The sequence below is a fragment of the Giraffa tippelskirchi genome, chromosome 3 (genome assembly GCF_054371585.1).
Source record: "Giraffa tippelskirchi isolate mGirTip1 chromosome 3, T2T-mGirTip1v1.2.pri, whole genome shotgun sequence".
Lineage (NCBI taxonomy): Eukaryota > Metazoa > Chordata > Mammalia > Artiodactyla > Giraffidae > Giraffa > Giraffa tippelskirchi.
The window spans coordinates 12,995,862-13,019,296 of record NC_137277.1 but is presented as its reverse complement, the minus strand read 5'-3'; the positions used below and the strand labels follow the sequence as shown (position 1 = coordinate 13,019,296).

Genomic DNA, 23,435 nt, shown 5'->3' with positions numbered 1-23,435 from the left:
CCTCTTCCCCTTTGTCTGGCTAACTCCTACTCAAGCTTTAGGCTCCATCAAAGCAGTCATTGCTTCTAGAAGCCCTTCCTGACTCTGCCAAACTCCTTCACGTGCGCCCCTCACAAACATTCACCTTGTGCTGTAATCCTCTGGGATGTTGATGCTCTTAGGATGGAAGGGCCATAGCCACCCCCTCCACCATCATGTCTTCAGCACCTGGCCTCATACCTGGCAGGAGTATGGCCCCAGTAATGCTGCTGAACCAAGGAGTTCAGGGGCGGGAGAGGGTTTTGGTGGGATGGAGAAGGAGACAACGTTAATAGATGACACTTCCCAAGCTCAGTCAGTTGCAGATCTGACAGCTGACCTGCTCTCTTGCGTAGGCCACCCCAGCTCCCTGGATAACTCTCTCTCATACCTCGTTGGAGAGCATATTCCTCTGTGATGGGGGAAGAGCCTCAAACTCTCTCCCCTCTTTGTAAACCTCAAGGGACCAAAATAAATGAGATATAACTGCCGTGTCAGCAGGGTGTTAGTTAACCAGGAATGACCTTGAGTTTGTCATCTTTGTCATCAAGGTCTCTCCTACTCTGGTTCCTTCTCCTCCTGCAAAACGGATTTGTTCTTCAGCATCTGTCTGGGGGTCCCTGCTTGACTAGGTTAGAATCACAGAATCCTGGATTCTAAGCTTGCAATGGACCTTAAAGAAAGAGCCCCACAGGGACTTCCCTGGTGGTTCAGTGGTTAAGAATCTGCTTGCCAAAGCAGGGGATGCAGGTTCGATCCCTGGTCCGGGAAGATCCCACATGACACAGAGCAACTAAGCCCATGGGCCACAACTACTGAACCCTTGAGCTCTAGAGCCCGTGTTCTGCAACAGGAGTAACCACTGCAATGAGAAGCCAGCACACTGCAACTGAAGAGTAGCCCCTGCTTGCTGCAACTAGAGAAAGGCCATGAGCAACAACAAAGCCCCAGTGCAGCCAAAAAAGAAAGAAAGAGCCCCACAGTAGCACAGAGGGGTGAAGTAACTTGCTCTAAGTCACACAGTTAGGCAGGGGTGAAGCCAGGATTCAAACCTGTCAGTAGCACATTCCACTGAAGACACCCCAAGACATAAACATTGTTTTCCACACATCAGATCTGTGCATTTGATAATACAAGTCAAGTGCAGTTCTGTTTATGTAGAAAATACCACAATGTTTTTGCCATCAAATTAGGAACTTGTGGTCTAGAGGCCATCTTTATCCCTTTTCATAGGTTTTTCTACTCTCTGTTCTCCGAGAGTCCCTACTACAAGTCTAGGACATCTCATCTGTGCTTCCTGTCCTGTGTGCTCTGTCGCTCGGTCATATCTAACTCTTTGAGACCCCATGGAGTGTATCCCGCCAGGCTCCTCTGTCCATGGGGTTCTCCAGGTAAGAATACTGGAGTGGGTTGCCATTTCCTCTTCCAGGGGACCTTCCCGACCCAGGGATTGAACAGGCATCTCCTGCGTTGGCAGGTGGATTCTTTTACCACCGGGCCACCTTTTGGGGAGGAGGAAAATAATCTGATTCCTCCAAGTTACACACAGGATGAACAAATACACAAGAAAATGAGGTCACTGAGAACAGAGTAAAGATCAGTGAACACCTCTTTCCACTGAAGAAACAAAGGACACCAGAGTCTGAAACATACTCAGAGGAACCCTCGTTAATGCAGGCTGTGCACGAAATCCAGGGTTCTCTTCAGGTGTGGCCCCAGGGACATTTTGGGAATGGGTATCTCTGCCCTGTGACAGGGTCCAAGATGCTCAGGATGAAGCCACATCATACGATTCTCTGTCACCAACACTTCAATTCCTCAGCTCAAGAGAAAAAGCAAAAGTAATTTGAAACCTCCTTGTAAAAGACCATTTGCAATTAAAGAGCACTGTGCTTTCCTTTTTATCCTGTGGCTTATTGTTTAGACAATATTTTCCAGTGAGCCATGAAATGTTGATTGATAAGCAATATCCCAGGGACAAAGAATGTCTAAGCACCTTAAGCCAGTGATTTAAAGGCTTGTTCTAGGTGAAAGAATACAAGATGGGATACTGCAAAAGGGATGCAAAGGATCTGATTTTATTTAGGAAAATCTAGTTTTAAAAAAAGTGCAATGAAACTAAGGATATTATAGATATAACTCAGATTACTTGCATCTTAATTTAAATATTTATCCCATCTCTTTCAGATCTTGTTTAAAAAGATGAGTTAGTAATCTTCTATTAAGTAAAAATATGTGTTTACATTTAGTTAACATGTTAGACAGAATAAAGGCATCTTAAAGATGTCCACATCCACGTCCTAATCCCCTTGTTACTTTATGCAGCAAGCTTTATGCAGGATTAAGGTTGCAGATGGAATTAAGGTTGCTAATCAGTTGACTTTAAGATTATTCTGGATTATCCAGCTGGGCCCAATGTAATCACAAGGGCCCATGTGAAAGATGGAGGTAGGGGAGTGGTGTCAGAGTGATGGAACTTGAGAATCAACCAACCAGTCAAGCTGACTTTGAAGATGGAAGGGGCCATGAGCCAAGGAAGTTGGAAAAGGCAAGAAATTCTTCCCTAGACCTTCCAGAAAGAATGCAGCCTGCCATCACCTTGATTTTAGCCCTGTAACACCCTTGTCAGACCTCTGACACCTCCACAACTGTCAGATAAAATAACTGTGTTCATCTGACAGATAAAATAACTTAGTTTAAGCCACTAAGTCTGTGGTAGTTTGTTACCAAAGCAAACAGAAAACTGTCAGTTAATTTCTGTAAGTCTGCTCATTAATGTGGACCAGCACATTCATAACAACTTGATTCGGGGAAAATGGAGGAAAGAAATGGACATGGACGGCGCACCTGCCATGTGGCAGGCATCACGCCAGGCCCTGTGGCACGGACTACCACATGGTCTCCCCCACCCTCGGGCCAGGTCAGCACTGACAGCTCCAGCGTGCAGACAATGGCTATGAACCTCCGGGAGGTTAAGGTGCTGTCTAACAGTTCAGCTGGTAAAGTGGTGGAGCCAGGGTGTGAACCAGGTTTGCTTGCCTCCAGAACACTTTCTGTTTTTTTTTTTTTTTTGGCCATGCTGTGTGGCATCCAGGATCCTGGCTCCCGGACCAGGGACCGAACTCAAACCCCACTGAAGTGAAAGCATGGATTCATAACCACTGGACCAGCAGGAATGTCCCAAAGAGTGCTTTCTATTTCATGGTATCACCTTCCTTTCGACTCAAGTTAAAGGGTACAAAAGCCCACGGGGCCTGCTCTGTCCGACTGTACACATGGATGCCCTAGTGTGGTGGCCACATCCTCTCCACGTGCCTTGCGGGGCTCCTCCTCCCTTCTCTCTTCCCTGTCAGCACCCATCACCTTCCCAGAGGGACTGAGGTTGGAGACCAGGGCAGAGGTGGAGGGGGCTTCTCCCCACAGCTCTGGTCCTTCCATGGCCCCACCCTCTGCACTGTGGAGAAGCACAGAGACAGAAGTAGTACAATGCACTGTGGTCTGTGCTGGAGGGAGGAGGTAACCGCAGGGGCAGAGTCTGACCCATAAGACACACTGATGACAGCCCCTGGAGGAGCTGTCATACCACGCACATATTTGCAGACTAGGAGTGGGCATGCATGGGACAAGGAAAGCTCCTTTTCCACTCTGAACGGTGGATTGGATGGAAGAACGCTCGTCTCTCAAGTGGGGAGAGATGGAATCGAAACCATCTCTCTGGACGTCTCACACCCACTAGACAACCCCAAACACGCATGTCCCGTGTAACCAGGTGGCTCTCGCTGCCTCCTGAGCATTCAGGTAACACACCTGAGATTTGCTCTGGGCACAAATGTGGATAGTTAATGATGCAAGGAGGGGAGAGCCTGTTCCAACCAAAGGACAGAATCCAGTTAATTAAGAGCAACGCTTTGTGCTTAAAAGGCACACATTCAGACCCATCCATTAGTCTCCTTGGTTTAAGATGACGTTTAAATCAAAGCTATCAAGCTGAGGCTGTAAGAAGAGAGCAAAGTGGGCCAAGTGTCAGGCTCACCAATCACCACATGCTTGGTGGTGGATTTGGGAGCCAATTCAGACATGTCAGCTGTGTCATAAATAAAGTTTATAGCAGCTTTCAGTGTATAAAATGCATTACTGATGCTGAGCTCAGGGGCTGTGTCTATCAGCACCATGCCCATGCATGTGTACATATGCACTGCAGTCCCAAAGGCATACTTTTGGGCAGGAGGGTGAGTCAGGCAGGGAGAGGATGCTCTAAACAGGACAGAGACATCCTACTGGCCCAGCCATGGGTGAGCAGTTAGGGGAAACTCAGGGACCAGGGTAGTGGGCAGATTATGAGAAAGGCAGGTACCAGCCCCCACCAGGGAGCAGAGGTGGCCCCTGCCCTTGGATATACTCAGTCTGGCCACAGAGATACATAGGCAAATACTGAGTGACACAAGGATAATTTCAGAGCAACTATATGGTCAGTTCCATTTTTGGAATGCTGCCTCCTATGGGTGGGGGCTCCAGGCTGGACAAAGGGATAGAAGACTTCTTGAGGTCTAGTTTGGGAGGGGAGACAAAGATAAATACAGATCAAGGCCATGGGTCAGAAGAGAGAAGGCAAATTGCCTTGTGTCCCAAGAGTCTGTGATTCTGTGAGCTGAGAATGGAATAGGTGCCACAGACAAAGCTGTAGCACCTGAAAAGAGATGGGGGTCGAGAAGGCTTGAGGAAGCTCTGGAAAGAATGTGGGCTTGAAGGACTTCCCTGGAGGTCCAGTGGTTAAGACTTCGCCTTCCAATGAAGGGGGTGAGGGTTCAATCCCTGGCAGGGAGTTAAACCCCACATGCCTCCGGGCCAAAAAACTAAAACATAAAACAGAAGCAATCTTGTAACAGATTCAATAAAGACTTTAAAAATGGTCCACATCAAAAAATATCTTTTAGTAAAAGGTGAGCTTGAGCTAAGACTTGAAGGGAAGGCAGGCTTAGAGGGACAAACTCCTTCCTCTGGGCTGGTGAGTGGTAGAGACTGGGTTATTACCAGGCAAAGTGGGGGTCATCAGCGGGCAAAGGGACATCATTGATCAAAGGGGTGATGCTTCAGAGACAAGACATTTTGGGGGAGCCCAGCTCTGAGAGACTTGAGGCCAGAAGCTAACTAGGAGCCAACATCAGAGGAACAGCTCCCAACAGGCTTCTCTGAGGCAGCCTTGCTAGTTGGAATTTAACAAGGAACAAAAAGCATGCATCCTGCACATTTGGCTCTGGGGAAAGTGTTGGAGCTGTTAATTCCTGCCGAGTCCAAATTCCTGCACTGCGTCTAAGTTCCAAGGGGGTGGTAAGTAGACTGGCCCTGGCTGTGTGCCCACCTCTGACCCCCTTCCAGGGTGATCCCTGGACCACAAGCAGCAGCAGGTTACATAACCAAGCCATGGAGAGGCCTTGGCCATAACCTCCTCATTAGAAAAGGCTGCAGCAGCAAAAAGGTTTGTGAGGAAAATGAGGGGGTTGGGGCCAGAAGGAGAGGGAACAGTTGGGGTGGGGGGTTGAGACAGGAGACAGCATCATGGTGCAGGGAATGGAATGCCTTTCTGAAGAGACAGGGCTCAGCACATCATTAGTTGTTAAGGTCAGCAGACCCTAGGGGATTCTTTGATGGTCCAGTGGTTAGGACTGCGTGCTCTCACTGCTGAGGGGAGGACCCAGATTCCATCCTTGGCCAGGGAATTAAAATAGTATAAGTTGCAGGGCATGGACAAAAATAAAGTAAATAAATAAATAAGCAGGTCAGCAAACCCTACAACAATTAGTTTTCAAATTCTGGTAAAGGGGTCCTGAGCACAGTGACCTTCCCTAGAGAGGTCAGCCCTGGGAGGCTGCCACTGCACGCAGTTACCTCCTCACTCTCACTTACATCTTTCCAACAAGAAAAGCAGAAAAACATGCATAATTATCTAAATAGAAGTGTTCTCTCTGTTTTTCCCAATTATTATTATTTTTTTCTTTTTTTGTGTGTGCTCAGTTGTGCCCAACTCTTTGCAACCCCATGGACTGTAGCCTACCAGGCTCCTCTGTTCATGGGGTTCTCCAGGCAAGAATACTGGAGTGGGTTGCCATGCACTCCTCCAGAGCATCTTCCTGACCCAGGGATTGAACCTGTGTCTCTTGCATCTCCTACATTGGCAGATGGATTCTTTACCACTGACCCACCCAGGAAGCCCTGCTTTTCCCAATTATTAACCTGTGATTGTTAAATATCTGGAAGGATCAGCAGTCCTTCTAAGAGGGTGAAAACAGTCAGCCTCGGGCTCAGGGTCCATCTTCTGTCTGGTAAAGAGATGATTCCACTTTGCAGAGGAGGCAAAAGAGAAGCTGAGCAAGTTGCCCAAAGTCACCTGGCTGGTCAATGGCCAAGTAAGGCAAGACATTAGCTTCTGCCTCTGACATTGTTTTAATTTAGTAGAGAGCTCCTTTGGCTCCACAGGCTCAGAAAGCAGCTGTCCATTTTCCAGAAGTTTCCAGATTGACTTTATATCAACGGAGATGTGCTCCAGCCATGCTTGTTCTGTGCTGCCTGCAATCTCTAGCCGGCGGCTGTCAGCAAGCAAAAGGTTAGGAGGCACCTATAGGCCTCACATTCTCAACTATATGTCTGGTATCATTTGGGCAATTGTCCAAGAAAAGGGTTGTTTTTTTTTAAGTTAAAGTAAAACCCAAAATATAAACTACTCTGCAGAAAAGAATACATGCATCATTAGATCCAACACACCCCACTGAAATATCCTAATGAGCACCAAGGCTCATAAATTAAAGAAACAAATGAATAATGCAAAGTATAAACAACAAATGAAACCTCTCTCTGAATTCAGAATAAATCTACTGCAAGTGGCTGGAGATGATAATATTATTCCTAAGAAAAATCTGCTAGGATTTAGTTCAAGCTCATTTTGTAGCTCAATTGCTCACGTCAACCTTCTCAAACCTAACATTTTATTGTTTGTCTTTTTTTTTTTTTTAAGGAAATCCACAGGGACTGGACTTCCCCAGTGGCTCAGTGGTAAAGCATCTGCCTACAATACAAGAGACACACGGGTTCGATCCTGGGTTGGAAAGATCTTCCAGAGGAGGGCATGGCAACCCACTCCAGTATTATCGCCTGGAGAATCCCATGGACAAGGCTACAGTCCATGGGGTTGCAAAGAGTCAGATATGACTGAAGTGACACATGCACGCACACAGGGGCTTCCCTGCTGGTCTGGTGGCAGACCCCTAGCTCCCAATGCAGGGGGCCCAGGGTTCGATCCCTAGTCAGGAAGCTAGATCCCACATGCCACAACTAAAGATCCCACATACCGTAACTAAGACCTGGTACAGCCAAATAAATAAATACTTTTTTAAAAAAAAGGAAATTAAAAAAAAAAAACCCTCAAACCACACACACACACACAAAAGGAAATACACATAACAGTGCAAAAGTTCCATCAGAAACATGTTAGGATGCAGAGACTCTTAGGAGCACGAGGAGAGCTGGTCCTGTCCAGAGAGAAGCTCTAGGGACCTGGGATCTAGCAAGCAGACTAACCTTTTCTGAACACACCAGCATTGCCTCAGTTTCCTCAGTCCTAGGAGGATTGCCTGAGATGTTCTATCATCTCCCTTCAGCTCCACCAGGAGGACCAGGGCCTGGATATGATCCTGGGACCAAGTCTGGGGTGGAGGGAGGGCTGCACATGACAAGCTAGAAAAGGGTGGACTGACTGTAGAGAGTTCGAAAACAATAATAAAACTGATGAGAAGTCCGCCTGCTTCCTACGAGCATCACGTGTTGGAAATCCTCAACAACATCAGTGATAACATTCTCCTCCCTGAAAAATGTCTTTATGCTCTAGGCTATGAACAACTGGTGCCAATGCTCTTGAGTGTCAATAATACATATGTATGTTCAAATTCGGACATGTAAAAATGAGTCCTTTCTTCTCCGTGGAAGTCATTTGGAGAATTCCTAGTTACTCAGTCAGCCCCAGCATATTCGGAGTCGGCTCCATACGGCTGTTGGGAAGAAATCCTTAACAGTTCAGCATTTCAAGCCTGTTTCAGGCAACTTTTGCGTTTCCAACCTTAAATATGTCTGCATTTAAGCAGTAGGTTGTAAATTTGAACAGTGGTAGCACCATGATCATAAAGAAGCTGAATTACTTCAATTCTGTCATTCCATGCGGCCACTTGGAGATTTTGTGTTTAAAACTGAAAACAGTGAGGGTTTCCCTGGTGATCCAGTGGTTAAGAATCCACCTTTCAATGCAAGGAACATCGGTTTGATCCCTGGTCCGGGAAGATCCCACATGCCACGGAGCAACTGGGTCCGTGGTTCACAACTACGGAAGCCTGCACTCTAGAGCCTGTGGGTCTACAAGAGAAGCCCCCACAGTAAGAAGCCCCTACACTGCAACTAGAGAAAGCCACATGCAGCAACAAGACCCACCACAGACAAAAAATAAAATGAATATATCTCAAAAAAATAAGTCAATAAAATTGAAAGCAGTGAGACTGAATGTGAACAGCAAAGTGTATTATTTTTGCTTAGTACATACAATGTTTACTCCATATGTGACATATTTTATTGCATTTGTAGAGTATTTTTTAATGGAAATTTAGTCTTTTAAAATTGTGAGTTGTAACTTTTAAAACTAAAGAGTTAAGCAAGAAAATAAAGCAGTGTATCAGTGGTACGACTAAGTATTAATAGTTTTTAAAGTATAGACAACTTTTACAGATGTCTTGCTTTATTAAAGTTCACCTATTAGTAACAAATGATAATTTACATAAAATATCATTATATTAGGCTACAACCAAAGAATCAAAACTCATTAGATAAAACAAATTTTTAATAAATAGTTGTGCTTTTTTCCCCTCCATTTTTTTGTACTATAGTATTTACTTTTATTTAAAAAATCATGGTGGGACGTCCCTGGTGGTTCAGTGGTTAGGACTCTGCACTGTTACCACTGAGTTCCCAGGTTCAATCCTTGGTCGGGGAACTATGATCATACAAGCCATGAGGTGTGGCCAAAAACAAACAAAAAATCCTGGCATAATTATTATATGTACAGAGTTCAAGACATATTTTATTATCTGTGTTTCTTTTCTGGCCATTATGATTGCTTCCCTTCATGATTCTTTCTTTTTTTTTTTAATTAGTTCATGATTATTTCTAAAGATAATTTTGTCACATAAAGGAGGAGACAGTTAAATGGCTAGGTGTCAAGGGGCTTGGTTCCTCTCTTCTGAAAAGTGGCATATGATGGTGGGCAAACCCCTTCAATCAACTAGCTCCAATCACCCACAGATCTACAAGAGAGGGAAGATTAATTTCTGCCCTAACCCTAACCCTGATGTTTCTTTCTCTAAATACCACCTCACACAGCAGCCACAGTAACAGTGAATTCTAGAATCTAAGGCAATGATATGAAGGTTTGTGATGGCTTCTCAGGGCCAGGGATGAGAAATCCAAGCAGGGCCAGCATAGGGTGATGCTCCCAGTGAGGTCTGGCCCCTGTCCAGCCCCAAAACCAGAGGCTGGCCCTCACAGCAGCCAGAGCCTGTGGTCCCTGCAGCCATGACCTACTTCCCAGTCTATCAGCTGAGAACCGGGCAGCCATGACGAAGCAAAATTAAGTGGATTTGAAGTGAGCCCGTGCTAAAAAAAAAAGTCTGAGCAGTGTGCAACTTTTTCTGGGGATGGGGGGCAGGTGTCATGGAGAGAGGAAGAGTTTAAACTTGGAAATTAAAAAATTAATCAGGGGGGTCATAGAATTAACAGGCTTTGAAACTGAAAGATCTGGGCTCAAATCTGGTTCTGCAGTTTATTGGCTGTGTGATCTTGAGCAAGTGACAGTCATTCTGAGCTTCAGCTTCCTTATCCATAATGTGGGGCATATATAACCCCACCTCTAGAGGCTGACCCAAGATGAAGCCAAACCTCTGTTTTCTGAGTACTGGGTACCATCTTAGTTCTCTCTCCTTCAGTTTTCAATGATGACATAAAATACTCTACAGACAGAGCCAAAGTCTGGTAGGGCCTAGGCATCCCACTTCAGGGCTGCCTGATGATCAGGCAAAGAAACCTCTTTGGGAGTGAAGAGTATGTCAAACTTTATCCAAGAAGAAACTTGCTTGCCAGAAAGTGGATAGCCTGCCAGTAGGGACTGAGTACCTATTACCATTTCCCCTGGGAGCCCGGACTTCAGAGATATATCAGCAGCTAACAAAGGCCAGGCAATCCTGGCCTTTTAAATAAACATGCACAAACTGTGGGTAATGAAGGATAAATCACCAGAACACTCTATACCTAGGATTAGGAGACTGGATTGCAGGTGGGAGAGAATAATAAGGAAAGAAGGAAGGTCTAAGCTGCGATTTAAAAATAATGAAGGTTTTGTTTTTGTTTTCTGGTAGAACATTTATTGAGATCTCTCTATAAATCCCTACTAAACAGGACACAAGACTAGAGGTACCGATGGCCATTTTTACCACTACCTGGGGAAAGCTAAGACCCCCGGGTCGATTCCTGGGTTGGGAAGAACCCTTGGAGAAGGGATAGGCTATCCACTCCAGTATTCTTGGGCTTCCTTGGTGCCTCAGCTGGTAAAGAATCCACCTGCATTGCGGGAGACATGGGTTTGATCCCTGGGTTGGGAAGATCCCCTGGAGAAGGGAATGGCTACCCACTCCAGTATTCTGGCCGGAGAATTCCATGGACTGTATAGTCCATGGGGTTGCAAAGAGTTGGACACAACTGAGCAACTTTCACTGAAGACTGGGGAAGGCTATTCAGAGAAAGTAGAGTCAAGAGAGGGTGCATTCCAGGTTCTTGTTGATTTCATTTGGATGACTGGATCCAGTCATACCTGTGAGATCTATCCCTGACTTTTTAAAATCTGAAAACCAATAAACTATCTTTTTTGTTTATGTCAGTTTCTTTGGGCTTTAGACGTTTGCAATTGAAAGAAAAATACACCCTGGCTCAAACCTGAAATCCTCTAATGCCTCCCTCTACCTCAAGTTGGGCTTCCCAGGTAGCTCTAGTGGTAAAGAATTCATCTGCCAATGCAGAAGACATAAGAGACGTGGGCTTGATCCCTGGGTCAGGAAGATCCCCTGGAGGAGGGCGTGGCAAACCACTCCAGTATTCTTGGCTGGAGAATCCCATGGACAGAGGAGCCTGGCAGGCTATGATCCATAGGGTTGCAAAGAGTTGGATACAACTGAAGTGACTTAGCATGCATGCAAACCTAAAGTTACCTATAGTAACTTCTTGTCTGTATAGTGGATATAAATCACACCCTTCCCAGTCACTGGGCCTGTCCCATGTAGGGGCATAATGACGTTTGGTTGAAATTAAATATGAAATTTCATGAAATATGATGTTAACATATTATAATCTAGCTAAATATCCTTAGCTTCCTGTCTTCTGGAGGAGTTTGGGGAGATTAAATTTTTAGAGATTGATATACTCATTCAAGAAAAGTTGAGTGTTAAGCACAATGCAGGTCGGTGGTTCAAGCTTGTGCATTAAAATTCCCTATGGTGCTGTACAAAGATACCTATTGCTGGCGGGGCCCACATCAAATTGGAATTCATATGGCCTGGGGTAGGGCCTGGCCATGATGAGTTTTAAAAGCTCCTCAGGTGATTCTCGGGACTTTCTTGGTAGTCCAGTGGCTAAGATTCCAAACTTCCAATGCAGGGGACCCAGATTCGATCCCTAGTCAGGCAACTAGAGCCCACATGCTACAACTAATGCCGCAGCTAGAGATCCCGTATGCTGCAGTGAAGATGGAAGAGCCCGCATGCTGCCACTAAGACCCAGCACAGACAAATAAATAAATAAAAGCTCCTCGGGTGATTCTCATGTGTAATTAAGGTGGGCAATCTGAGTGCAGCGTCTGGGACCATAGCAGTGACACAGACATGACCCCACTTTTGCGAAGGCGCCTCACAAAGGAGACAGTCGGCAATCCAAGTGTCACAAGGAAACGATGGCAGGTCATATGAGTCTAAGACGGGCACTTGTTAGTCTTGGGGGTGGGGGTTGAAGAAAACTTCCCTGAAAAAATGATGCTTATACTGAGACATAAGGGACAAGTACAAGTGAGCAAAGTGAAGGGAGAGGGTAGGAAGGAACATTCCATGCAGAGGGAATAGTGCATGCAAAGGCCCTGAGGCAGGAAACTGCAGAGAATTTTCAAGGAACTAAAAGATGACCCATAAGGCTGGAAGATGAGAGAAGCTGTAGTGCCAGAGGGGTGAAGCCACTGGAATTTGGGACTTTTTTGCTACTGCAGAATAAACCTGGCCTCATTGACTAATACATGGATTTTAGTTGAAAGACAGTGGGTGGAGTCCAGCTTGGATTCAGCTAAGGAGAGCAGGTATGTGGGGAGAAAATGGAAAAGTGCCAATGATGCTTTAAAAAAAGTCTGTCTGGGAAGAGGAGGACAGAAATAGAGTGATGGACTGGGGGGGGCATTTGTTTTGCTTTAAAGAGGGGACTCACTTAAACCTCCTGAACGCCGACAGGAAGGAATCAGGAGAGGAGGAGAGGACAGGAACAGGAGAAGGGGGAAATAAAAGCTAAGCAAGCTTCCTGAATGATGGCGAGGTGGATGAATGGAATCCAGGGCATGGGGTTGGGGAGGGCCTGGCCTTAGCAAAGTCACCCACGAGCTGCAGGAGAGGTGCACCAAGCGAACTCTGGCTGGGAACACAACGGTGCTGAACTAGCATGTAAGATGCTTGGGCCACCGGCACAGGTCAGCCCTGCAAAAGGCCCTGACCCCTGGGGGTCCTTCCTAAAACTGCCAAAACCCAGTATACCCCGCCCCAACATTCAAAGACCATTTTCCTACAACAGAAAACAAATGAAACTGTCAAATCGCATTGGTTATATTTCCAGTATTTCAAAAGAGAGCTCAAAGGTGGTCTGTACTCTCCCCTCCCCCAATCTTTTACTTTGAAAAATTTCAAACTTACAGAAAAATTGTACAAATGACACAGTCAGCACCTCTATATTCTTTTCCTAGACTCACCAACTGTTAGTATATGCGACATTTTCTTTCTCTGTCACTCTCTGCCTATCCATGTATAACTATATACAAAACTTAATTTTATTTATTTTGAAATTTTCTTTCTTTGGCTGAGCTGGGTCTTAGTGGCAACAAGCAGGATCTTTGATTTTCATTGCAGCATGTGGGATCTAGTTCGCTGACTAGGGATCCAACCTGGGCCCCCTACATTGGGAGCACGGAGTATTAGCCACTTGACTGCCAGAAAAGTCCCATAAAACTTAATTTAAACAATATTTTTCTTACTGTAAAATCAACATGTGGGGACTTTCCTGGTGGACCAGTGTTTAGGACTCTGTGCTCTCACTGCCAAGGGCCAAGGTTTGATCCCTGGTCGGGAAACTAGGATCCCATAAGCCAAAAAAAAGCAACATGTATGTGTAATCTAGTACAGCAAAGTATAAAGTACTTACCTATAATCCTAACACCAGAAACATCACTATCAATATATTCACATATTTTCTTTCCGGTTTTCCCCATGCATTTTCAAAAATAGTCAAGATTATTTTGAATATGCAATTTATACCCTACTCTTTTGTCAGATGTATTCTCTTGATAATTTAAAATTCCATAGACATCACTTTCTAATGGCTACCTACTATTCTATGTAACTGTTTCCCAGAGATTGGATGTGTAGCCTGCTTCTGAGATTTCCTATTATTAACAACTTTTTGATGAACATTGGAGAAGGGAATGCCAGCCCCTCCAGTATTCTAGCCTGGAGAATTCCATGGACAGAGGAGCCTGGCGGGCTTCAGTCCATGGGGTCGCAAAGAGTGGGACACACTCTTGATGATTAACACACTTGATGAACATCTTAGTGTTTTCATTCTTTTTGTATTTCTCATTATTTCCTTAAGACAGATTCCTAGAAGCAATATTCTGGGTCACAGGGCAGCAATATTTTATAGCCTCTCTTTACATCCTGCCAAACGGCTTCTTGGAAACTGGTCCAAACTTTTACTCCCACTAGCCAGACTTGAGTAAATGCTATTGTTGAGTCGGGAAGGGGCCCAGGCACAGCTGGGAGAGGGGTGGCCCCCAAGAGGAGAATGGATCACAAATCACCTTTCACAGAGTAAACCAGGAGAGGGGGTGGAGAAACCCCAGTCTCCTCGGGCCTCCCATTGTGCCTGGCCCACTGCAGACACTTGAGACACCATTGCTCCATGAATAAACAAATCCACAAACATGTATTTCTGCATTCCCATCACGTGTCCAGCACAAGAGACAAAGAAAAGAAAATAGTGAGGGTTTCCGGGGTGAACCACGCCAGTGGGACACACAAGAGTCAAAACGAAACCCACCCCACAGGCAGGCAATACGGCAAGTTTTCTTAGGACAGGCTGATCTCTGCTTAGGCTGATCATCTGTAGTCCTCCCTTCCCCACAAGACAAGCTCCAATCTCACTCAGCTCCCAAACCATGCAGCTAAGAAGATGCAGGACAAAGAGTCAGGGGTGTATTAAAGGGCAGCGACGTTACCTAAGGTAACAGTGGGGTCTTTCGTACCTCCTTCTCTGCTGGGAGCTGGTTGACAAAATGGGCCTCAGCTACACAGAGGAAAGGCAGCTTCCCAGCCCAGTGGTTTGCAGCCGAAGAGCTATCCCTCCATTGGAACGGTTTTCCATAAGCAACTCCTGGTTGTCTAAACAAGTGGGAGCAATCCGTATTGGCGGAGATGGCCTGAGCGAGGCCTGCAGGGAGGCTGTGGGCACAGACGGGCACACAGGCACACGTGTGATGGAACTAACCAGCTGTGCCCCTCAAGGGCTGAGTGGTCAGAGAGGGCAGGTGTGACATCACAGTCACCCTGGGAGAAAAGCCAGGTCTGTAAAGTCATGGGGCTCTGGGGCCTTTCTTATCCTACTTTGTGCAGTTTTGGGGCCTTGTTTATTTACCTGCAAAGAGGAAGTGATGGAAGACCAGGCAAAGAGGAGTGGTGTGGAGGGGGGCTGGGATCTAGCCCATTGCGCTCCAATAAGCACCCCACCACTCCCCAGAACCTGATAATGGTGATGCATGGAGCAAAGCAGCCTTTGGAGAACAGACGACTCACACTCACAAGCTCAACACCTGCATTTGAGGTGGGTTTTGGTTTTGGAGACTCCACACTTTGAGCCCCTGTTGGGTGGTAAGAACGCTGTACCCTGGTTTCACCATCTGGACGAGGGGCTGCTTTCTCTCCTCTTTGTGCACACCTGCTGGGCCTGTTGCACAGCTGTGAAGCAGATCTTGGGCTAGATCCCATGGGAGAGCAGACTTGGATGTGAAATGCAAAATAAAGGGCTTGTGAATCCACAGAGGATGTACTTAAGGATCTTTTATTTATTTATTTTCTTAAGCTATTTATTTTTAAAGCCAAGTTCTTTTTTTTTTTTTTGGCTGCACTGGGTCTTCGTTGAGGCTGGCGGGCTTCTCTTGTTGTGGCACTTGAGCTTAGTTGCCTCAGGGCATGTGGGATCTTAGTTCCCTGATCAAGGATCGAACTGTCATCCTCTGCATTGGAAGGCTGATTCTTAACCACTGGACCACCAGGGAAGTACCAAAGATCTCTTAAATCTAAATTCTTAGCTAATAGTTGCTACCTGCAAGGCTCATTCTATGCACTTTACAAATCTTAGTTTATTTAATTCTCTTTCAAACCCTATGAGGTAGGTATTATCATTATTCTGATTTTCTAGGAGGAAACTCAGGCAGAGGGGCTGAATGACCTGGCTGAGTTCATACCGCTAGAACACCGCAGAGCTAGGATTTGAATCCAGGCCACCTGGCTCCACAGTGTGTGCAGAGATCAAGGTCTCATGAAACGTGAAACTGGCTGAGTCAATGACAGCTGCAGTCCCATCATGAGCTGCAGAGTGAGGAAGGCTCTCATAAGAAAGACCGTGGTTACCTTTTACGGGACCAACTCAGAATGACACAGAGCCTTGAAATGGAGGCTGGCTGGCCCTGGGCATTTGGCCAAGTGCCCACAAGTCAACCTGGGACAGCCAGACCACATTCAGGCTGTCCTTTGCTGCCCATGTCTCGTGCTCTTAAACCAGGAGTAAGCTCTGTGGGATTGCTAAGCTAAACCAGACATGAAGGGGCTGCTGTATCGTGCTGGGTTCGGGGGAATCTGCCCTAGCTTGGCCCGACATCCTCGTGGAGATCCAGTCCCAACGTCGGCCCCACCTTTGGACCACATTCTGATCCCGTTAGTGAAAAATCTGAGTCATGATAGATCACAACCAATGGTGGAGGAAAGCTTCAGGTAACACCAGTTCTAGGAGTATTCTCTTTTAAGAGAATCTGTATATCAAGATGCCTCAACATAATAACACCTTTATTGTACATGTTGAACTGACTTATAAAACCACAATGTGTGTGTGTATATGTGTGTGTACACTAGCTAGACTCTGAACTTCTCAAGGATCAGGACTGAGTGATTCCCAAGTAGCCCGGTGCCTTGCACACAGCAGGCATCCAAACCGACATGTTGGGCCTTCTCAAATTTTAAGGTATAATTTGTCTGGACACTTTGGGAATTTTGATACAACATCCCTTGACCTTGAAAGTTAAAAGATGGTGATCAACAGGCATCAGATGAAAGGAATCCTCAAAAAGCAAAACACAAGGCCTTTGGATGAGAGTCACACACCTGCCCAAAGCGTCCATTATGCAGAGTCAGAGAGAGGACTCAAGGAGTGTCTATCTGTCAAAAAACATTTGCCAGTGGTCCTGGGCTAAGTGCTCTGAACCTCCTTGAGGAATCTTCTAGTCTCTAACCCTTACTGCCAGCAGGATAGTGTCAGAACACTCCAAAGACACACCCCTTTTTCCCCAAGGTCTCAAAACTCCACCCCAGGAAGTTCTTCCTGCTGTCTAGCTTGAACTACTCCAGACAGAGTTTAAACCAGACCAACAGCCCAGGATTATATCACAGAGTTAAATGGATTTAATAAGTCACACTTGAAAACATTTAATCAAAGGACAATTTCTGATGTATCTTGAAAAGCTGGAATGACCTGGCCAGGAATGGTCCACATGCCCACAAGACACCATCACTGACTGGTGTCTCCCCAGGCCCCCCTCCTACAATGACATTGGGTGACAGGATGCTTGCCTGGGCTCTTTACCCCTTGTCCCTTGGGGTAACAAGTGATCTGTTGCCACCCATTTAACTAAGCAATCTGTGAACCCCTCAGCTTTCCCTGCAAGCCTGATGAACCCAGGCCAGGCACCAAGCTTCCTCCAGGGCAAGCTGTCCCAATGGGATTATTTTTTTGTTTGCTTGTCTTGTTTTTTTATGAAAATTCTGTGGGTTTTTTTAAAATTTATTTTTATTTATTTATCTGTGCCGGGTCTTAATTGTGGAATGCAGGATCTTTTAGTTGCAGCGTGTGGGCTCTAGTTGCCCGACCAAGGATCAAACCCAGGCCCCCTGAATTGGGAGCACAGAGACTTAGCTGCTGGACCAGCAGGGAAGTCCCTGATGGGGTGGTTAAGGCAAAGAGGGGCTGCAGCATGTGTGGGCTGTGAGGCTCTCTGACCCCCTGTGATCTTAGAGGACACGCCCTCAAGATGGCTGCCAGATCATGGGATCTGGGTCCCAGGAATAGAAATTTTCTGCAAGGGATGTTGACTGCCCATTCCAGAAATCTTCCCCAGGCCTGCTCTGTTATCAGCCCTCACCAGTGAGGAACACTCCAAATTTCGCCCAGATCTACATGAAGAAGTGCATAAAGATTTTCATCCTAGTTCTTTTCATGATAAATCCTACTACAAGGACAATTGAAAAGAAATGATCCCTAAACTTTCATTTAAAAATCTGGGGAGGGAAGGAAGGAGTGAAAAAAATCTCTGCAATCAGATGTTTCTCACATTCATTTTTATTCCTGATTAACCATTAATGGCTTGCTCATTATGCTGTATAACAATTGTGCAAAGATGCATACATTTACCACATGCTGGCCTTTCTGACGTTCATTATGACTTTAATTATTATTAAGTACCCGTGGTGTGCCAGGTGCTAACCGCCAGACGAGGGGCAGGACAGGATGAAGGCTCCTTGTCGCCAGTCAGCTGTTAACAGAACCGCTCAGCTTTGCCCCTAGCGTTCCTGGAGAGCCACCCTCGCCATTTCAGTGACTTCAGATGTGTCCCCTGTGAGTTGGTGGGAGACTGAGGAGGGTGTGTCTGTGGGAATCCAGGCACTGGGCAGCCACCCCTTACTTTGCCAGAGCGCTCCAGTCTGGTGTCCCTGTGGGACAGGGGAGGGTCAGGGGCCAGAGCTGAGCCCTCGAAAGTGAGCAGGATGATGGAGCCACCAGGCAGGCAGGAAGCCCACACCTGGGGAGAGGAGGCCCCTCGGGGCAGCAAGGCTCCAGCGGAGGGTCCTCCGGGCTGTGCTGCTGAGAGTGGCCCCTGAGAGCTGAGAAACCATCTGGGAAGATTACCTCGCCGCTCTGAGCCTCAGTTTCCCCAGGGGAAAAAATGGAGGTGGAATCTGCAAATTCAGTAGGTGACAGTGATGAAATGTGATGAAGCAGGAAGACACCAGCCATTACTCTTCTGTTGCCCTTGTCACGGTCAGCTCTGGCCCGGCAGCTGGTCAACAGCTTCAAGTGCCAGATGGGTGGCAGGGGAGCAGAGGGCTGGGGGGAAAAGCCAAATCCATCCTCCCACATACAATAAATAAATAAACAAATAAACCTGAGGCCTAGGATCTGCACAGAGCCAGAGTGCTGCCCGGCGTGTTACAGGTGTGCACAGGCACATTACTGGAACCTGTGTTCTCTGCCCGCAGCTCATGTGAAAGGTTCTTCTGTCTCAGGCAGCCAGGTGCGCAGGCCAGCCCACAAAGACCTAGTAACACAGGCATGTGTCTGAGATGGAGCTTAGTGTCTTTGAGCTGCTGGGCCCATCCTGAGCCCCTTTAAATGCTTTGGAGCTTTAAGGCCCACCTGCCTCCAGCTGAGCCTAGCAGTCGGAGGGGTAGGGGAAAGAAACGCAACCAGGCAGAGGAATGAGAGCCAGCTCTGGTGACGAACCCACTGTTTCCCACAAGATTGACTGTGGGTCCAGTCGTGGGAACTAAGCGTGAGCAGAGCCCTCGGTGCCAGGGCTTCCACCTGCTGCAGGAAGCGGCAGGTGAGGGGCCAGGATGAGGGCTGTGTCCTCGGCTGGGGTGAGGATTCCCTGGGAGGAGAGCATCCTTTCCTTCCTCCAGTTCTGTGAGTCCTGGCATGCTGGATGTAAGAGGACACACAGCCTCCCCAGGAAGAAACATCTCCAGGGAGACCCTGCAGGCAGTTGGAGGGAGGTATATAGCCCAGCTGGAGCTGGAGAGGGTTAAGAGGCAGGGCTTGAGAGGTGCTTGTTGCTGGTAGGTGGAGGGAGCAGCAAAGACATGACATGGGAAGGGTGGAAAGTGGAGTTGATGAGATGGAGCTTTTCAAAATGTTATTTGTATGTTTCTTCCTGATGATAAAAGTAATTCATGCTGCTGTCTGAATTGCTGATGGGAATATATTCATGCACTACTTATGTAATATTAAAAAAATTCCTCAACACACAAACAAAAGAAATATGGACCTACTGAATTTAAGGGAAAAAAAGTGCAGAAAGTAGAAAGCGACAGGCTTCTGTAACCCCCATTCAGTTCTACAACCACCCTCCAAAAGCTTATCAAAGCTGGGCATGTTTCCAGGTCACCACCTATGGGTCTGGCTTCCATGGTGGCTCAGTAGTAAAGGATGTGCCTGTCAGTGCAGGAGACACAGGTTCGATCTCTGATCCAGGAAGACCCCCTGGGGAAGGAAATGGCAACCCACTCCAGTAATTCTGCCTGAAAAATCCCCATGGACAGAGGAGCCTGATGTGCTACAGTCCATGGGGTCAAAAAGAGTCAGACACAACTTAGAAACTGAACAATAACAACCTATGGGTCTATCGTGACGACTGGTTAGCATGGTAGGTATTCAGTAGTGTGGCTAAGGGCCAGTCACTTATTGTGCTTTGTGGTCTACAGACATCACTGCCTCTCCTTAGAGCAGCCTGGAAAGAGAGGTGCTACTATTCATGTTTTTCAGATGAGGAACCAGGCTCAGAGAGGTTGAACTACTTACCCAAGGTCACACAGCTAGCAGGAAACAGCCAAAAGTCAACCCCTGTCAGCCCTCCTCCAAGGCTTGGGCTCTTCCTATCACATTTCATCTACAATCAGGGATGGCACGGAAAGGTGGGTAAACTGCATCTCATGTCCATTTCTTAAGTAAGTCATAGTAATGACATAACAATTAAAACAACACTTGGGGAACAGGCCAGGTAAGTGCAGAAAGAGACGACCACTGAGGAGCCCCCTTAGCTTTTGTGCCAATAGTGAGATGGGCTGATTTTGGAAAGGAAGATTGGCTCCAGGAGACAGTAAGGGAAGAAATGACCAAAAGGGATGGAAAAAGCAAGGGCTCTGGAATCAGACCGCCCAGGGTCTCCTGCGGCTCACCCCATGGGTGGGCTGAGTGACCTGGCAGTTCTGCCTTTCTTTCCCATTACGGAGCGTCCATTATTGGGAACTACTTCATTTCCGTGGGCAAGGAAAACCTCATAAACCTAACTAATATTTTCCAACAACAAATGTTGCTTCTATTACTTCAACAGCAGGGGCTGTTCCACTTGGGACACCCATGCATCTTCCAAGAATGGTGGATGTTCTCTAGGAAAATTAACATTTTTAATTTTATGTATTTATTTTTGGCTGCACTGGGTCTTTTTTATTATTATTAATTTATTTTAATTGGAGTCTAATTACTTTACAATGTTGTGGCAGTTTTTGCCATACATTGACATGAATCAGCCATGGGTGTACATGTGTCCGCTCATCCCAAACCCTTCTCCCACCTCCCTCCCCATCCCTTATCTCTGGGTCATCCCAGTACACCCGCTTTGAGTGTCCTGTTTCATGCATCAAACTTGGACTGGTCATCTATTTCACATATGGTAATCGACATGTTTCAATACATGTTTCTCAAATCATCCCACCCTCGGCTCCTCCCACAGATCCAAAAGTCTGTTTTTTGTATCTGTGCCTCTTTTACTGTCTTGCACATAGGGTACTCATTACCATCTTTCTAAATTCCATATATATGTGTTAATATACTGTGTTGGTGTTTTTCTGACTTACTTCACTCTGTATAATAGGTTCCAGTTTCATCTACCTCATTAGAACTGACTCAAATGTGTCCTTTTTAACAGCTGAGTAATATTCCATTGTGTATATGTACCACAGCTTTCTTATCCATTCCTCTACCAATGGACATCTAGGTTGCTTCCATGTCCTGGCTACTATAAACAGTGCTGCGATGAACATTGGAGTACACATATCTCTTCCAATTCTGGTTTCCTCGGTGTGTATGCCCAGCAGTGAGATTGCTGGGTTGTATGGCAGTTCTATTTCCAGTTTTGTAAGGAATCTCCACACTGTTCTCCACAGTGGCTGTACTAGTTTGCATTCGCACCAACAGTGTAAGAGGGTTCCCTTTTTTCCACACCCTCTCCTGCGCTGGGTCTTTGTTATTGCATACAAGCTTTCTCTAACTGTGGCGAGTGGGGGCTCCCCTTCACTGCAGTGCTGTTGTGGTGGCTTCTCTTGTTGCGGAGCACAGGCTCTAGGGCCACAGGCTTCTGTCGTTGCAGGATGTGGACAGAGTAGTTGTGGCCCATGGGCTTAGTTGCTCCGAGGCATGTGGAATCTTCCCGGATCAGGGATTGAACTTGTGTCCCTTGCATTAGCAGGTGGATTCCTATCCACTGTGTCACCAGAGAAGTCCAGAATTTCTTTTTAAGTCAGGTATATGCTTACCATTTTTAAAGGAATGAAGACAGTTCAGCCTGGCCACTCTAGTGAAAGGACACAACCCTGACTCAGAGCCAGTCCTCCAGAGCCATCTTTTTGTTGTTGTTTTTGTTTTATTTTTCACCCTGAAGGCAAGTCCCAGTCACCAGGCATAATCCACTCTAGCTGCCGCCCTTGCTCTTCTGAGGGGTAACTACCTGGCCTTAGGGTTGGTTAGTCAACACAGGCTCATGTAACCCTTTAAAGCTCATACTCGCTGTGGAGTGAAATTGTTCATTAAAATCAGTGAAACACCACCTTCGCTGATGGTCCAGTGATTAAGACTCCAGAGCTCCCCCTTCAGGGGACAAGGGTTCAATCCCTGGTCAGGGTACTAAGATCTCACATGCTGCATGGCATGACCAAAAAAAGTCAGTGAAACAAGGGATCCTCAGGAGGAGAGAAGCAGGACATTGCAGGAGAAGAGGTCTTCATACTATGGAAGAAAGTGGGAATGTTCCAGAAAGCTGCTGCCAGAGGGACGCATCTGTAAACCAGACTGTGTGTCCCAGAGACTGGCCTCCACCATCTGAGAGGCTCCTCCTTCACTTCCTGGGATCTCAAATACTGTTGTTTCCCAGTCAGGCCTCAGTCATGGGTCTGTCCTGCTGGCCAGTTGCGTCTGAGGGTCCTTCTCTGACCACCACAGCCCTAGGAGTGAGGCGAGATGGGGCCCGGGAGGAGAAGGGGGACAGGGCAAGAGTAAGAGACCTGGGCTAGTCCAGCTTTGCCATGAACTCACTGTGTGACTCTGGGGGGGTCACTTCACAACTCTGGGCTGTTACCTCATTTCTCAAGTGGCTCTGGTATCTGTTAAATTGTGGTCCTCAACACCTTGTGCTGGAGCCTCTGTTGGTTTTTCTCAGTATAACCACAGAAAGCGGGGAGGTAGGGGGAAGGGAGGTCCCCACAGGATCAGGAACAGCTGAAGGGAAGGTGGCGACCCACTCTCAGAATGTCACCTGCTTGGAGGCTGCTCCCAACCCTTTCATTGTCCTCTTCTAGCCCCTTCTTTCTCCTCCCCGCCAGCCCCCTCATCAGGCTATGAGCAGCCTTCACAGCAAAGCTGGGGTGACTCTGTCGGGAAGGCAGAGGAGTTTGGGTGGTGGGTAGGAGGGGGAGCCCGGTGGGCTCTGGGGGTTCTTCCACCTCCGTGGTTCTGGGAGGTCCAGGTTCCCCAGGCCAGGCAGAGGGACCCTTCACTAACCAACAATAGGAGGTGCTCGGGCCTTGGGGTCAGGAGATTTACATTCTAGCCATGGCTGTGCCACGGACAGCTTCTCTGGAGAGAACCACAGGACAACATGCTAATTAAAACTGAAACGAGGCCCTCAGAGGATTGGCTGGACTGCAGTTCTGTGTCTGAAAGAGACCAGCCCTGACTTTTGGCTTCCCTGGGCGTGGGAGGCGTTCCCAAGGAGCAGG

At 46.9% G+C, this 23,435-nt stretch overlaps 1 protein-coding gene across 27 annotated transcripts in view; it reads right to left on the bottom strand.

Moving 5' to 3' along the window:
- The window catches only part of MAPT (microtubule associated protein tau), a 117,784-nt gene that overhangs the window by 71,896 nt on the left and 22,453 nt on the right, over nt 1-23,435 (bottom strand). For 9 of the 27 annotated variants that reach the window (XM_081576467.1, XM_081576483.1, XM_081576489.1 and 6 more), the window contains exon 1: nt 14,645-14,874. The exons of 16 other annotated variants lie outside the window; for them this stretch is intronic. The gene's annotated coding sequence lies outside the window, so the exon portion shown is untranslated. Of the gene's footprint in view, nt 1-14,617; nt 14,875-23,435 lie in introns of those variants that run through there. 2 more of the 27 variants (XM_081576485.1, XM_081576492.1) reach the window with 1 other exon arrangement.